At 43.6% G+C, this 15,312-nt stretch overlaps 1 protein-coding gene across 1 annotated transcript in view; it reads right to left on the reverse strand.

The window, feature by feature from the left end:
• The window catches only part of RAD21 (RAD21 cohesin complex component), a 2,133,215-nt gene that overhangs the window by 111,532 nt on the left and 2,006,371 nt on the right, over positions 1-15,312 (reverse strand). The gene's annotated exons all lie outside the window — the stretch shown is intronic.

Consider the following 15,312-nt stretch of genomic DNA (forward strand, 5'->3'; position numbering starts at 1 on the left):
AAAAAGCACTAATCTGACAAAAAAACAGTTCAACAAGAAACTTATACGAGCCTCGGCCAGTAAGAACGAAACCTCGCAGCTGAAGCGGCAAACAAGATCTGGGTAGCTAGCGCTAGGCATCATGGGATAAGGGGTAGCCGCGAGCCAGTAAAAAGCTCTCGAGCTATAGAAGATGGCAGATTCAGAGCCGAGGATCGGCTCCGATCCCAACCAGCAAGAAACTAAGGCGAGATAGACAACTTAACATTCATTGTTTCCAGACTGAGAATGTTGGCTCCATAAACTTTTTAGGTACCACTGAAGTTTCCTCATATGCAGTCTCGCATATGGAATTAGTAGAATGCAGGATGCCATGAATCCCAAAGCCTGCAGAATTTGTCTTGCAGATAACTGGGTTTTTGTTGCCATTTGTTTGAAATATATTGTCAGTTGCTTTGTCTGGCATAAGGTAAGCCATCTGGGCAGTTGTATTCAAGCTTGCACCCAGGAATGTAATTATTTGAGATGGTACCAGTTGGGATTTCTTTTCATTTGTGTACCCTAGGCATGTTAGAAGCCTTTTTACAAAAGCCAGATGTTGAAGAAGAGTGTCCTTGTCCTTTGCTTGAATGAGACAGTCGTCCAGATAAGGATAAATTTGTATGCTTCTTTGTCTGCAGAATGCAATTACTGGTGCCAGGCACTTTGTAAAGACCCTGGGCGCAGTAGAAGTGCAGAGAATTGGTAATGCAAAAAACCTGCATTGAAGCGGAGGTATCTTCTGCATGATTCCCTTATTAGGATATGCAGGTATGCCTCAAGTCTAGAGTTACTAACCAAGCATTCTTGCCCAGCATAGGCAGTAGCTGTTGTAAAGAAAGCATTTTGAATTTTGGAACGTCCAGGAACGCGTTCAAAATCGATACGTCCAGTGTTGGACTCAAAGAATAGCCTTTTCTGGGTACCAGGAAAAGTCTGAAATAAAAACCTTGTCCTTTTTCCTTTTCTGGTACTGGCTGAAGAGCACCCATATCCATGAGAGACAACTTGCTTTTGAGCCTCTGCCCTCGGATTTTGTGGCAGATCTGGCCATCCGTTTGGAATTGGCAAAGTATGGAAATGAAATCTGTACCCCTGGGACACTATGTTCAATACCCACTTGTCCTGGGTAATTAACTGCCAATTTTGAGCATGAAGTGCTAGTTTTCCTGTTTCCTCCAGATTTGGAAGTGGAGGCACCCCATTGCTTTGACCTGTAAGAACCCTATGATTGGTATCTGGAGCCTTTTGAGCGCCTGCATTTGCCTCGAGTGGCTCTGTTGGACATAGGAAAGGACCAATTTTTAATAGGCCAGTGATACTAAACCTGGGTGGCTGCACTTGTAAGAAATCTTTTACAGTTTGCATAGATTTAGCTTTATCTTCCATTTTCTTTAAAACCTCTTCTGCCTTATTACCAAACAGAGTAACATGCTGCAAGGGAGCATCCAATAATTTAGCTTTAACATGATCAGGCAGATTTTGCACCTTGAGCCAGGCATGCCTTCTAATCACAGATCCAGTAACTGCGGCCCTGCAAGAGTCCTCCAAGGAATCAAAACCACATTGCAAAGTATGCTTTCCAACTTGTTCTGCTGAATGCAATAAATCCTGTAACTCTATTTTCCACACAATCAGAAATCAACATAATTTCTGTTTCATTAAGCCCATAACATGCTGTTGATATTTAAGCATATGAAACTGGCAGTTTAAGGCTCCGATTGCCAAGGTAGCAGACGTATAAACCTTCTTTCCCCATCTATCCAGCACCCAGGAATCTCTATCAGAGGGGGTAGGATTTTTGGCTGTAGAGGCCCTTACACCTTTGGGACCCTGAGAAATAGACTCTGGATCAGCAGCAGGATTTTTGAATAAAAATTTGTGGGAGTCAGGAACCCTGTAATATCTGTCTGGCTTACTAGGAGCCAGAGATAGGGAATCAGCAGCCATGCTTGATTCCGAAAACACATCAACAATGTCTAATACAGGGGGTATGGCCAAAGGCTTATGCTGAGGAAGGAGGAAATCCCTAAGCCTCTTAGATTCTCTCCCAGTGAAAATGTTCCCTTTAAAGTATGTAGCGTCTCTCCAGAAGAGAGATCCTCAGGAGGAGATGCAGATGGGATGGATTCCTCTGCATCAGAATCCTCATAGGGTGGAATAGTAAATTCCTGATCAGAAGAGGAATCAAGAAGAAATGGAAACCTGATCTGAAGATTCATAATCAGTGCCTTGCCTAGGCCACTTAGCAGGGGGGTGGGGTGGGTTGAGAACCCCTGATCAAGGTAATTTAGTCCTCAACCATTTTGATAATCTGTTTTTTAGGCATAGGGGCCTGTGCACGTGGTTCATACGTTGGTTTTTTTAGACAAATGTTTTTGCCCTTGTTTTTGAGGCTGGTGTCGGTTTAATATAAAAATGTCGAGGCCTGAAAATACCCTCATAAGCCGGTGCCTGCTCAGCGGCTCCGGACCCATCCAAGGGAGAGACGTCCCACGGGTTCAATACTCTGAGAATCTCGCAGCATACCGGACTCCGAATGGGTCTCGGTAGAGGCCTGCGACTCAAAAGTAGTGGGCATCAAGGGCCGCGAAAGCACCTCACTGAGTACCGGCGAACCAGCGGCTGGCTTAGGAGAAGCTTTGTCGTCTGTTTTGAACCTCGACTGTCTCTTTCTTCGCGTTTTTTTGTGAACTGCTGTAGTCGGATTGTTAACAGACGACATTTCAGGATAATTAAATCTTGATCCAAAATATTTAGAAGCAGAACTATACAGACGCTTAATAGTGCATTGGTTAAATTCAGCACAAAACCGACAGCAAGGCACGTTGTGATCTGGGCCTAGGCAAGGAAAGTACAGCTTTGTACCCAACATAAATGCAGATGTTCGAGTGCTAATACAGCTGCAGTCATAACAGATGGGTTCTCCTGCCGTCAAGCGGGTCCTCCTTCGGCCGAATTCCAAAGTCTAGGTCCGGCGTCAGTTGTTGTCGCTTCTTCCCTGACGTCAGTGCGACAGGGGTATAAAGGAACCAGCCAACGCCATTTTCTTCAGTTTTTCTTGCCCCAGATGTCAGGTGCCCCCAGAAGGAAGGCAATACATAAATTTGTGTAATAATGCAGTGCAATATAATCAAAATACAGTAGTTGCAAGCAAATACATCATAAATGAATACCCCAATCAGGTTGTATGAGGATGTTAGCCTATAGGCCTGTCCCAAGAGGGGAGGGAAACCTGGACTGCAGCTGTATTAGCACTCGAACATCTACATTTACGGTAGGTACAAAACTGTACTATATTCATCGTGCATACAGCTGCAGTCATAACAGATGGGTAGAATCCCAAAGCTAAGAAAGGGGTGGTAGGCACTAGGTGGAACTAGGAGGAGCCAAAATGCCCTGCAAGACTGCAGTGGCAAAGCCTGCTCTAGATTTGGAGTATAATGGTAGGTTGTAGTGCTTGGAGAAGGTATGCACAGAACTCCAAGTGGCTGCTTCTAAAATATCCTTGGTAGGAACTCCACTGAGTAAGGCTGCAGAGGTGGCTGTGGCCCTGGTGGAATGAGTTCTAATGCCTGTAGGCACAGTTTTGCCATGAAAGGAATAGCAAAAGTGTATGCAGTGGGCTATCCATTTTGAGATTGTCTGTTTGGAAATTGGCTTTCCTTGAGCTCCTACCGCATAGGCCACAAAGAGCTGTTCTGATTTTCTGAAAGGCTTTGTTCCGTCCAAATAATAACGCAGTTGTCTGTGGATGTCCAAGGAATGTAGTAATCTCTCCCCTTTAATTAGAGGATTAGGATAAAAAGTAGGTAAATGTATGGCCTGATTTAAAGCTACCCTGGATACCACTTTAGGCATAAAGGACGGGTTGGTTCGTAAGGAAAAACTGTCCTGATGGAAGATGATAAACGGCTGGACAGCCATGAGAGCCTGCAGTTCTGAAACTCTACGAGCTGAGGTGATAGCCAGTAGGAAAGCTGTTTTCCAGGACAAATATTGCAAATCTGATGAGGCAGCTGGCTCAAAAGGAGGCAAGGTCAGTTTTTACAGAATGAAATTAAGATCCCAAGCAGGTATTGGTTGTTTCCTTGGAGGTCGTAAATTCTTAGCCTCTCTGAGGAACTGTCTTAAGAGAGGGTGAGAGAATAAAGGTAGATCAGTGTTGTATTCTGCAGAAATGGCTGAGGCATGGATTTTGATGGAAAAAGAAAGTCCACTGCTTAGCAGTTCAACCAAATATTGTAGTATATGAGGTAAATTCAGTTTTCCAGGATCCTGGCCCTTTTTCTCATTCCAGACACAAAAACGTTTCCATTTTGCGGAGTAAGCTTTTCTAGTTGATGGCCTTCTGGCCTCCAAAATGACATCCTGCACCTCCTTGGAGAGTAGGGCCTGCTGTGATGCTAAGGAATCTTCCATGCGGCTAGACTGAGTGTTTTTAGCTGGCTGTGAAGAGTTTTGAAGCTGTGCTGTGTCAGAAGAAGAGGCATTAGAGGCAGGGTCCATGGTGGCGAATGCGTCAGGCTCCTCAGGAGTGGGTACCAGTGTTGCCTTGGCCAGTCCGGAGCAATGAGAATCATCTTTGGTCTCTCTGCTCTGGCTTTCAATAGAACTTTGGGCAGCAGAGGAAGAGGTGGGAAGGCATAAACGGTCATTGATGTCCAACTGAAAGAGAGCATCCACTCTGCAAGCCTTTGGATGGAAGATCCTGGAGCAGAATTTTGTCAATTGATGATTTTTGTGGGAGGCAAAGAGATCTATGTCTAGCCTTCCCCATTCTTGGATTATTTCTGTAAAAACTTTTGGATGCAATTTCCATTCGTGTGGATCTGTCATATTCCTGCTTAGGTTGTCTGCCAGCGTGTTTTCCTTGCCTGGCAAGTACTGTGCTTGTAGTTCCATTTGTAAGTCCATGACCATGTTCCAAAGTGACATGGCCAGTCTGCATAGGGGGTATGAATGTGTTCCTCCCTGTTTGTTTATGTACCACATAACTGTGGTGTTGTCCGTTCTTATCAATAGTTGACCTGGTTGTAGAAGGTCCTTGAAAGCTATAATAGCATTTATTATTGCTAGCATTTCTTTTTGGTTGATGTGAAGGTGCTTTTCTTTTTGGGACCATTTGCCCTGAATGCACCGATCCGTCATGTGCGCCCCCCAGACGTAGTCCGAGGCGTCTGTTGTGATGACTTGATTTGCTTGAGGCTTGCTGAATGGAAGACCTGTGTTTGTTTGACATGCTTGAGCCCACCACAGAAATTCCTTTTGAAGACATGGAATTAGTGGTATTATTGTTTCCAAACTGTGGCTGTGTTGAGACCATATGTTTTTCAAGTACCATTGTAGTTTCCTCATATGCAGCTTTGCACATGGGATTAGTAAGATGCAAGATGCCATGAATCCCAGAGCCTGCAGGATTTTCCTTGCAGTCAGCCTGGTGCAATTTGCTAGTGTTCTGAAGTACTGAATTAGTTACCCCTGCTTCTCTGGCGTGAGGTAGGTCATCTGGGTGTTTGTGTACAAATTGGCACCCAGGAAAATTATCTTCCGTGAGGGTATTAGCCTTGTTTTCTTTTTGTTGACTGTGTATCCCAGAGAGTTCAACAACATTATTACATAAGCCAGATGTTTCAGAAGAATGTGCTTGCTGTCCGCTTGGATCAGGCAGTCGTCCAAATAGGGGTATATTTGTATCCCTTGAAGTCTGCAGTAGGCAATTACTGATGCCAGGCATTTTGTGAATACTCTGGGCGCAGTAGATAAGCCAAAGGGAAATGCAGAGAATTGATAATGGGTTGAACCTGCAAGAAACCTGAGGTACCTTCTGCAATTTTGTCTGATTGGGACATGCAGGTATGCCTCCTTGAGGTCCAATGTTACCAGCCAAGACTCCTTGCCCAGCATGGGAAGAAGTTGCTGTAGAGTGAGCATCTTGAATTTTGGTACGAGTAGAAATGTGTTTAGGATGGATAGGCCCAAAATAGGTCTCCAATCTTTTCCCTTCCTTGGCACCAGAAATAGCCTGGAATAAAAACCTTGACCTTGTTCGTGCGTAGGTACCTCTTGAATAGCTTTCATGTTTATGAGATCTGTAATTTGCCTTTGTGCCTCTGCCCTTTGATTGTGTGGCAGGTTTGGCATGCCTCTCATTTTTGGAAGGGTGTGAAAATGGAATTTGTAGCCTCTGTTTATAATGTCCGGGATCCAATTGTCCTTTGTGACAATATGCCAATTCTTTGAAAATAATGCCAGCTTTCCTCCTAAGGGGGCTGCCATCTGAGACTTGGTTGGCATGCAAAGGGGAAAGTCATTGGGTTTGCTTTCTGAAAGATTGCGAGTTATCCTCACCACCTCTGTGTAGGAGCTTGCCATTGTCTGCCTCTAAACGATCCTTGGGATTGTCTTCTGCCCCTCGGGCGCCTGTATCTGCCTCTTTGGGGTCTGTCCGTGGCTGGAAAGGACCAGTTTTTGGAAGGCCAATTTCTACTAAAATGTGGGGGTTGTACCTGTAGAAATTCTTTCACAGTTTGCATTGATTTAGCCTTTTCCTCCATTTTCCTTAACACCTCCTCAGCATTAGCACCAAATAGTACATCCTTTTGAAGAGGGGCGTCTAGTAATTTAGCTTTGACATGATCAGGCAAGGCTTGTTCCTTGAGCCAGGCATGCCTACGTATGACTGATCCTGTAACAGCAGCTCTACATGAGGCCTCTAGAGCATCAAAACCACACTGTAAGGTATGCTTACCCACTTGTTCTGCACTATGCATCAAATCCTGCAACTCCAAGTCTGGTTGTTCAGGTTGTGACATTTTACTTTTCAATTGTGATAACAAAAACTGTTGGTATTTTAGCATTTGAAACTGACAGTTTAAGGCCCTCATGGATAAGGTAGCCGAGGTATATACCTTTTTCCCCACCTTTCTAAGGATCTGGAGTCTCTCTCGGAAGGTAATGGATTTTTAGCAATGGAGGCCTTAACTCCCTTGGGGCCCTGTGAGATGGTTTCTGGGTCAGCAGCATGGCTTTTGTATAGAAATTGGTGTGAGTCAGGAACCCTGTAGTACCTGTCAGGCTTAACTGGAGCTGGAGGTAGAGAGTCCGGGTTAAGGCAAGCCTTCGAGTAAACATAACCTAGGATGTCCAAGACAGGAGGTATAGCCAGGGGCCTGTGCTGAGGTAGCAAGAGAAATTCCCTGAGCCTTTTCTTGGAATCTGAATAATCCTGGCCTTCCCAGTGGAAGTGTTCTCTTAAGGTATGCAAAGTTTCCCCAAATGAGTAATCCTCTGGGGGGGAGACAGAAGGGATGGACTCCTCCGCAACAGAGTCTTCAAAAGGGGAGTAAGAATGTTCCTGATCATCAAAATGCTCTGAAATAATGGAGTCCTGATCAGAGGAGGGGGAATCTTCCTCCACTCTGGGCCTTTTGTCCGGTGGGGGCTGAGAACCTCTGATAAGAGTAATTAAATCCTCAGCCATTTTAAGCATCTGTTTCTTAGGCATGGGGCCTGGAGATGGGCCCTGTGTAGCTGGTCTCAGAGTGCATGGTTGCTTTAGACTTTGTGAAAGCCTTGATGGAGAAAGAAGAGGAAGGTCTGAAGACACGAAAAAATACAATACGGTAAATTTCTCCACAAGTACCAATAAATCCAAAAAGAAATTCGAAAAAGAAGTTGAGAAGCTGGATACACCACACAGTTTTTTTGAACAAAATAATGAACGCTTTATTCCCAGTCTGCGTTTTCGTCCCCTATGGACTTCATCAGATACACAATCCCTAGTAGACATTCATTAATATACATAGGTTCATTTCATTCAACCAATCATTTAATGCCTATTAATTCAAATCAACAAATGAAATTGCTTTACCACTTGATTATTATTCTTATTCATTTAAAAACACTATATATGTTATTGTTAAAACAATATTATACAATTTTAATACTTAAATACTTTTAAAAACTTTAACTAATAAATCAAAGCTCAACTTTGATTTAATTTGTTTAAAACTTGCCTTTAAAAATATATAATATATTTTGTTTAAAAAAACTTTCATGAAACCCAGTTTATATGGACTTTAAATGTGGAATAGTGCCATCTGTTGGTCTTTATAATTACTACATCCACCTTTTTATATTCTAGCAGCTCTTAGTTTTAATAATGGTAAGATGGATATATATTCATTTAGACCAGGAAATTTATTGGCTTCTAGGCCACTTGCCACCATAATTCTTTGTAACTAATACTCTCCTCCCAAGGACCTCCCCTAATGTCTTTTTTAACTTGGTCCAATACAAAGAATTTAAAGTCATTTTCTTTACATGTGAGCGCATGTCTATAAAGTGCATTGGTTTCTTTGCATTTACCCATTTCATATATATGCTCGTAGATCCTCTTTTCAAGGATCTCTCAGTTTTCCTACGTAGTAGGATGAGCATTTCATGCATATTGCTAAGTAAACCAGCCCTATTGAATCACAATTAAAGTAGCCCTTACTATGTAGCCATAATTTCTTACTTTCTAAATATATTTTCTCTTGGTTAATAACAAACCCACACTGCCTACACTTTCCACATTTATAGGTACCTACTCTTAATGTGTTACTTCTGTCACCCAATCTTCTTTCTACCTTTCCAATTTCCAAAATATTTTTTACATTAACTGAATTCTTAAATACCACCTTTAACTTTTGCTCTGGGAGCCCTTCTAGGTCAGTTAAACTTTTAAATTTCTCCCATTCTTTTTGAAATAACCATTTCACTGACTTATTAAGGGCATTATACTCAAGAACCAATGCTTGCTGATAACTTTCATTCTCAAAAACCTCATTGGTCTCTGAATTTTGTACATTTTCCTTCTCCCCTATGATGGGTTTGAACCTTCCCTTTCTCCCTATTTCAACTTCGTCCCTCAAGTTTTTAATAAACTGCTCTGGGTACCCTCTTTCGTGGAACATCTGTTCTAATTTGTCACATTCTTTTATAAAATCAGTTTCAGAGCTTGTCATCCTTGAACCTCTGACGAACTGCCCCTTTACTAAATTTCTCTTACAGTAAATGGGGTGTCCGCTATCAAAATGAAGGAATGAGTTAACATATGTTTCTTTTCTAAATACCCTAGTATCAAGGTCTGAAGACACCTTGAGTGGAGGTGGACCTGTCCACATTCTGAGATTCAACGCCAAGAGTGGCTTCGGTATCTGTAGTCGGGGTGTGGCCGAGGAGCCTGCGACCTCGGCACAGGAGACACCGCCAAAGAAGTGTCGCCGGTAGTCAGGGGCTGCGAGGCCTCGCTGAGAACTGGACCACGTGTAGTCGGCTTTGGCGTGGTGTCGGTAGAGGCCGCGGACCTCGTGTGTCGGTCCTTGTCTTTGCGTTTTTTAGACAAAAGTCGGAGTATCCGACGACATAGTATGTTAAATGCTTTCCCAAAATAATGCTGGGCGAACTCTGCCCGACGCTTAATAGTGCGTTTGTTGAATGTAGCACAAAAGCGACAGACCGAGACGTCGTGGTCTGGGCCTAAACAAGGTATACAGAGGGAATGGAAATCCTTATGCGGTATTTGCTTCCCACAAGAAATACAATTATTAACTTTGTCTGACATCGGTCTGAGGCAAGAAAAGTTTCCCCAACGGGGTACTTAGCTTTTAAGAAGACTTCAGTTTCCAAATTTTCGTAATCTCAGGAGCTGGCCGACCGGCACTTGCGAACTGCTTCTGCTTCGGGCACCGCGCGGCAAGAAAGACTGAAGAAAATGGCATTGGCTGGTTCCTTTATACCCCTGTTGCACTGACATCAGGGAAGAAGCGACGACAACCGACGCCGGACCTAGACTTTGGAATTCGGCCAACCGAGGACCCGCCTGACGGCAGGAGAACTCATCTGTTATGACTGCAGCTGTATGCACGATGAACATTATAGTACAAATGAAAATCCTTATGAGGTATTTGCTTCCCACAAGTAATGCAATTATTAACTTTTACTGACATCGGTAAGGAGCAAGAAAAAGTTTCCCCAACGGGGTACTTCGCTTTAGGCTGAAGACTTCGGTTCTGAATGCGAAAATTTCAGGAGTCGGCCGACCGGCACTTGCGAAAGTACAGTTGTGTACCCTTACCATAAATGTAGATGTTAGAGTGTATTCACTGTTGCAGTCATTACATTTGGGTAATCTGCTGACAGGTTGCCCTCAGTCGGCCTGAATTCCAAAGTCTTGGGTCCTGCGTCGGTTGCAGTCTTCTCTTCCATGACGTCAGGTCGTCTGGTATAAAACATGCAGCCAACGCCATTTTTGTAGTCTTTCTTGCCGCGCGGTGCCTGAAGCAGAAGCATTTTCCAAGTGCTGTTCGGCCGACTACTGAAATATTCGAGTTTGAGTTTCAGAACCGAAGTCTTCACTAAAGCCTTGGGTCCTGCGTCGGTTGCAGTCTTCTCTTCCATGACGTCAGGTCGTCAGGGGTATAAAACATGCAGCAGACGCCATTTTCTTTTGTTTTTCTTGCCACTGATGTCAGGCGCCCCCACAAAGGTAGCAAATTAAAAAAAAAAATAAATAAAATATATAGATAGATATATATATATATATATATATATATATATATATATATACACACACACACACACACATATATAAATACATGCATCAATATAAACTTTACCTTCATCTACAAGCAAATACACCACATAGGTTGTAGAAGATAAAGGAAAGAAACTCCAGAATGAGGGGATGGGAGAAGGGTAACCTGGACTGCAACAGTGAATACACTACCATCTACATTTATAGTACGTGAAACACAACTGTACTATGTTCTTCGTGTTTCACTGTTGCAGTCATTACATTTGGGTAGAATCCCAAAGCTATGGTTGGGAGAGGCTGGAGCTAAAAAGCATTAGGTGTGGCTATAAGGTCCTACAGAACTGCAGTGGCAAAGCCTGCCCTGGACTTGGAGTGGAGAGGCAAATGATAATGCTTTGTGAAGGTATGAACAGAACTCCAAGTAGCAGCCTCTAGAATGTCTTTGGTTGGTACTCCCCTGAGAAAGGCTGCTGAAGTAACCGCAGCTCTGGTGGAATGAGACCTAATGCCCTTAGGCCCAGGTTTACCATGGTGTAGGTAGCAGAAACGGATGCAGTGGCTTATCCACTTTAAAACTGTCTGCTTTGAAATAGCCTTTCCTTCTGATCCTGCAGCATGACACCAGTAATTGCTCAGTTTCTCTTACACATAACTGAGGTCCCATGCAGGTAATGGTGATCTTCTAGCAGGCCTTAAATTTTTGGCTCCTCTAAGATACTGCTTTAGCAAAGGATGAGAAAAGATTGGTGGCTCTGTATTGTAATGAGTCGAAATGGCAGAGGCATGGATTTTAATTGAAGATAAAGATAGGCCTTTGTCAAGCATCTCAGTTAAGTATTGTAATATCAGAGGAATATTTGGTTCTGCTGTATCAGTTCCTTGTGCTCGATTCCAAGCAGAGAATCTTTTCCATTTGTCAGCGTAAGATTTTCTAGTACTAGGCCTTCTGGCATCCAAAATGACATCCATCACAGCTTTACTGAGAGGTGGTGTTTGTATAATTACATCAGGAGCCATGCTGCCAGGTTCAGTGTCTGTAGCTGATTGTGCAGGATCTGATTGTTTTGCTGGGACAGTAGTTGAGGTCTTTGAGGCAAGGTCCAAGCTGGGTATTGAGACAAGTTCCTTAGGATTGGGTACCAGTACTGGCGGGGACAGTCCGGGGCAATTAGTATCATCTTTGGTTTCTCTTTTCTGACTTTTAGGAGGACATTGGGGAGAAGAGGCAGAGGAGGAAATGCGTAAACGGATAGGTTTTTCCAACTGAAGGATAGGGTGTCCACTTTCCATGCTCGTCCGTGATAAGTCCTTGTGCAGAAACTTTTCAATTGATAATTTTGAGGAGAGGCAAATAGATCTATGTCTGGGCTCCCCCATTTCTCTGTTATGCTGAAGACTTGTGGATTTAGTTTCCACTTGTGAGGATCCATAAGGTTTGTCTGCCAGTGTATTTTGTTTTCCTGGCAGGAATTGAGTTTGAAGATGTATTTGGTAGGTCAAAGCTGTGTCCCACAGTGCCATGGCTAATCTGCAAAGGGGGTATGACTGTGTGCCCCCTTGCTTGTTTATATACCACATGACTGTGGTGTTGCCCGTCTTTATCAGTAGTTGTCTGGATGAAGTAAGTCCTTGAAGGCTGTTAAGAGTCTTTTGAACAGCTAGCATATCTTTTTGGTTGATATGCAGTTGCATTTGTTTTGGGGTCCATATGCCCTGAATGCATCTTCCTGCCATGTGGGCTCCCCAGGCATAATCCAAGGCGTCTGTTAAGGTTTAGCTGGCAGGGGGGGAGAGGGAAGGCCCGTCCCATGGTTTGGTAACATGCCTTTGCCCACCATAGAAACTCCTGTTGTAGGCAGGGAAAGAGAGGAATCATTGCTTCCAGACTGTGAGAATGCTGACTCCATAAACTTTTCAAGTACCACTGAAGTTTCCTCGTATGCAGTTTTGCATATGGAATTAGTAGGATGCAGGATGCCATGAAGCCCAGAGCCTGCAGAATTTGTCTTGCAGATAACTGAGTTTTTGTTGCCATCAGTTTGAAGTAAGTAGTCAGTTGCCTTTGCTTGTCTGGCGTGAGGTAAGCCGTCTGGGCAGCTGTATTCAAGCTTGCACCCAAGAATGTTATCTTTTGAGAGGGTACCAGTTGTGATTTATTTTCGTTTATTGTGTACCCTAGGCATGTTAGAAGCCTTTTCACAAAGGCCAGGTGTCGAAGAAGAATGTCCTTGTTCTCTGCTTGAATGAGACAGTCGTCCAAGTACGGATATATTTGTATACTACTTGTGCAGTAGATAAGCCAAAGGGCAGTGCAGAGAATTGGTAATGCATTAAGCCAGCCTTGAATCTGAGGTATCTTCTGCACGACTGTCTTATTGGGATGCAGGTATGCCTCTTTTAGGTCTAAAGTCACCAGCCAAGCATTCTTGCCCAGCATGGGCAGAAGCTGCTGCAAAGTCAGCATTTTGAATTTTGGAATGTCCAGTTATATGTTCAAAATCGATAAATCCAGTATTGGCCACCAGGCCTTGTCCTTTCTGGGTACCAAGAACAGTCTTGAGTAAAAACCTTGTCCTTTTTCCTGTTCTGGTACTGTCTGAATGGCCCTCATATCCATGAGTGACGTAACCTGTTTCTGTGCCTCTGCCCATTGATTTATTGGCAGATCTGGCCAACCATATGCCATTGGCAGAGTGTGGAAATAGAATCTGTATCCCTGTGATACAATGTTTAGAACCCACTTGTCCTGGGTTAACTGCCAATTTTGAGCAAAAAGTGCTAATTTTCCCTCTATGGGTGCTGCCAAAAGATAAGTGCTTGGTGAAGGCAGAGGGAAGTCATTGGGATTGCTTTCTGTAGGTTTGCGCTTTATCTCCTCCAGAATTGGAGGTGGATGTGCCCCATTGCTTTGACCTATACGAGTCTTGCGCCTGGTATCTGGAACCCATAGGGCGTCTGGATTTGCCCCTTTGAGCTCTGTCTGACATAGGAAAGGACCAATTTTTTGTAGGCCAGTATCTACTGAATCTTGGTGGCTGCACTTGTAAGAAGTCTGTTTGCATAGACTTAGCTTTGTCTTACATTTTCTTTAAAACCTCTTCTGCCTTAATACCAACCAGAGAATCATGCTGTAAAGGTGCATCTAACAATTTAGCTTTAACATGTTCAGGCAAATTTTGTTCCTTTAACCATGCATGCCTCCTAATCACAGATCCAGTAACTGCGGCCCTGCAGGAGGCCTCTAAAGAATCAAAACGACATTGCAAAGTACGCTTTCCAACTTGTTCAGCTGCATGCAATAATTCCTGCAATTCTTTATTTTCTGCACATTCTGAAATCAACATAATTTTCTGTTTCAGTAATCCCATAACATGTTGTTAGTACTTAAGCATATGGAAGTGACAGTTTAAGGCCCTGATTGCCAAGGTTGCAGATGTATAAACCTTTTTTCCCCATCTGTCCAGTGCCCTTGAATCGCTGTCAGAGGGGGTAGGAATTTTTGCTGTTGAGGCCTTAACCCCCTTTGGGCCCTGTGAAATGGTTTCAAGATCAGCAGCAGGGTTTTTAAATAAAAATGTAAAAGTCAGGGACCCTGTAATATCTGTCAGGTTTACTGGGAGCTGGAGGTAAGGAGTCAGGGGTCAAGCTTGACTCCGAAAACACATCATCCACAATGTCTAAAACAGGGGGAATGGCTAAAGGCTTGTGCTGAGGGAGAAGGAAATCCCCGAGCCTCTTTTTTGATTCTGAGAAGTCTTGACTCTCCCGGTGAAAATGCTCCCTCAAAGTATGCAAGGTTTCTCCAAATGAATAATCCTCAGGAGGAGATGCAGATGGAATAGACTCCTCAGCATCAGAATCCTCATAGGGAGGTATAGATAATTCCTGATCAGAAGAAAGAGAAACCTGATCTGAAGATTCATAATCAGCGTCTGGCCTAAGCCTCTTATCTGGAGGGGGATGGGTACCCCTGATCAAGGTAATAAGGTCTTCGGCCATTTTGATCATTTGTTTTTTAGGCATAGAGGCCTGTGCGCACGTGGCTCATGCGTCAGTGTTTTAGTTTTAGAAGTTGCTTTTGTCTTTGGTTTTGCAGCTGTCGGTTTGATATACAAATGTTGTAGTCTGAATACACCCTCAGAAGCCGGTGCCTACTCAGCGGCTCCAGACTCATCCGAAGAAGATACATCTGTCGGTCCAATACCTTGAGTATTTTGCGGCATGCCGGACTCCACATGGGTGTCAGTAGAGGCCTACGACTCGAAGGTAGCGGGTATCAGGGGCTGCGAAAGTGCCTCACTGAGTACAGGCGAACCGGCGACTGGCTTAGGAGAAGCTCCGTCATCTGTTTTGGATCGCTACTGCCTTTCTCTGTCCTTTTCTTTGCGTTTTTTATGTACTCCGGTAGTCGGATTGCTATCCAACGACATTTCTGGGTAGTTAAATCTGTTTTTAAAATACTTTGATGCAAAAATATACCGACGCTTAATAGTGCGTTGGTTAAATCTAGCACAAAACCGACAGCTAGGCATGTTGTGATCAGGGCCTAGGCAAGGTATACAGTATAAATGGAAATCCTTATGAGGTATTTGCTTCCCACAAGTAAGACAATTAACTTTTTCTGACATCGGTAAAAAGCAAGAAAAACGTTTCCCCAACGGGGTACTTAGCTTTAGTGAAGACTTCGGTTCTGAAACTCAAACTCGAATATT

The sequence above is a fragment of the Protopterus annectens genome, chromosome 3.part1, assembly GCF_019279795.1.
Source record: "Protopterus annectens isolate FY-2018-M chromosome 3.part1, PAN1.0, whole genome shotgun sequence".
In the NCBI taxonomy this organism is placed as follows: Eukaryota; Metazoa; Chordata; order Ceratodontiformes; family Protopteridae; genus Protopterus; species Protopterus annectens.